The sequence below is a fragment of the Octopus bimaculoides genome, chromosome 24 (genome assembly GCF_001194135.2).
Source record: "Octopus bimaculoides isolate UCB-OBI-ISO-001 chromosome 24, ASM119413v2, whole genome shotgun sequence".
In the NCBI taxonomy this organism is placed as follows: Eukaryota; Metazoa; Mollusca; class Cephalopoda; order Octopoda; family Octopodidae; genus Octopus; species Octopus bimaculoides.
In genome coordinates this window covers 36,160,655-36,161,733 of record NC_069004.1, presented here as the reverse complement: position 1 = coordinate 36,161,733, position 1,079 = coordinate 36,160,655, and the positions used below count along the sequence as shown (strand labels likewise).

The following is a 1,079-nucleotide window of genomic DNA, read 5'->3' as shown; positions in this document are numbered from 1 at the left end:
ATAAACTGCTTTGATTATAATTAAATTAATATATAGTTAGCATGTTCTTTTACCTCAGTACTCCTTTATTAAATACCAGTATATACCAATTGATCAATATTCACTGATACCATCTGATTAGTTAGTATTTAAGTTTTGTAACATGTATAAATCTTAAACTATTTCTGGATAATTTTCTTTTCCTCTCTCTTTTGTGGTAAAAGTTTAAGTGTTTATAAAACATTTCATCCTTTTGTTATAATTATTCTTCTTAATAATCCTCTGAATAACCCTTAACTTTAACTTTATACAATATAGCAGTATTGCTTATAATAGTAAACAATAGTACTACATGATAAGATTTCCCCTGTTTTCATTTCAGCCCCCTTAATTGTACCAGTAAAAGGGAATAAATAAAACAAACAGACAACAGGTTGAGTTAAAACGTTTATATTTAAGTAGCAACGGTCGGATGAAGAGTTCAAACGGCAAAATAGCCAAGAGTCCATATTGCAGGGGTGTGGATAGGGTGGGTAAAGGAACTGGTAGGTTGGATGGATGGAAAGGGTGGGAGGGGGGACCGAAAGGGCCTGTTTGAATGATGGAGCCCACATGTGAACGAGAGGGAATCACATTATAAGATGGTTGTATGTGGGGGAGAGGAAGGGGGTACGCTTGTAGTAGGTTTTAAATTGTGTTGTTGAGGAGAAAGTGGGAGAGAGTTAAATAAAGAGAAAGACAAATTGGTGTAGTTTAGCCCTAGGTCAGTCCCGAATGAGCAGAACCATGGTCAGAGGAATTCTAGCCATGGCCATCCAGCTTTTTGGTCATATATCAAGGATGGCATTGGCCTAAGTGTTCTTCCTGTTGTTGAGACGGTGTGATATGAAGGAGATTTGACCACTGTTTCTAACAAGTGTAACTACCATGTAGAGGTGTCCCTCATTGGCTCATACATACATATATACATATATAAGAGAGTAAGGTGTGATTTGAGGGAGATTTGGTTGCTATTTCTACCAGGTCCAGCTACCATGTAGAGGCCTCCCTCATTGGCTCATACATATATACATAGATAAGAGAGTAGGGTGTGATTTGAG

The 1,079-nt window shown here is 37.2% G+C and overlaps 1 long non-coding RNA gene across 1 annotated transcript in view; it reads left to right on the top strand.

Moving 5' to 3' along the window:
• Positions 1–204: 204 nt before the first annotated feature.
• LOC128250727 (uncharacterized) overlaps positions 205–1,079 on the top strand; it is a 2,241-nt gene continuing 1,366 nt past the window's right edge. Inside the window, exon 1 of the long non-coding RNA XR_008266728.1 lies at positions 205–1,067. This is a non-coding gene — a long non-coding RNA (uncharacterized LOC128250727). The remainder of the gene's footprint in view (positions 1,068–1,079) is intronic.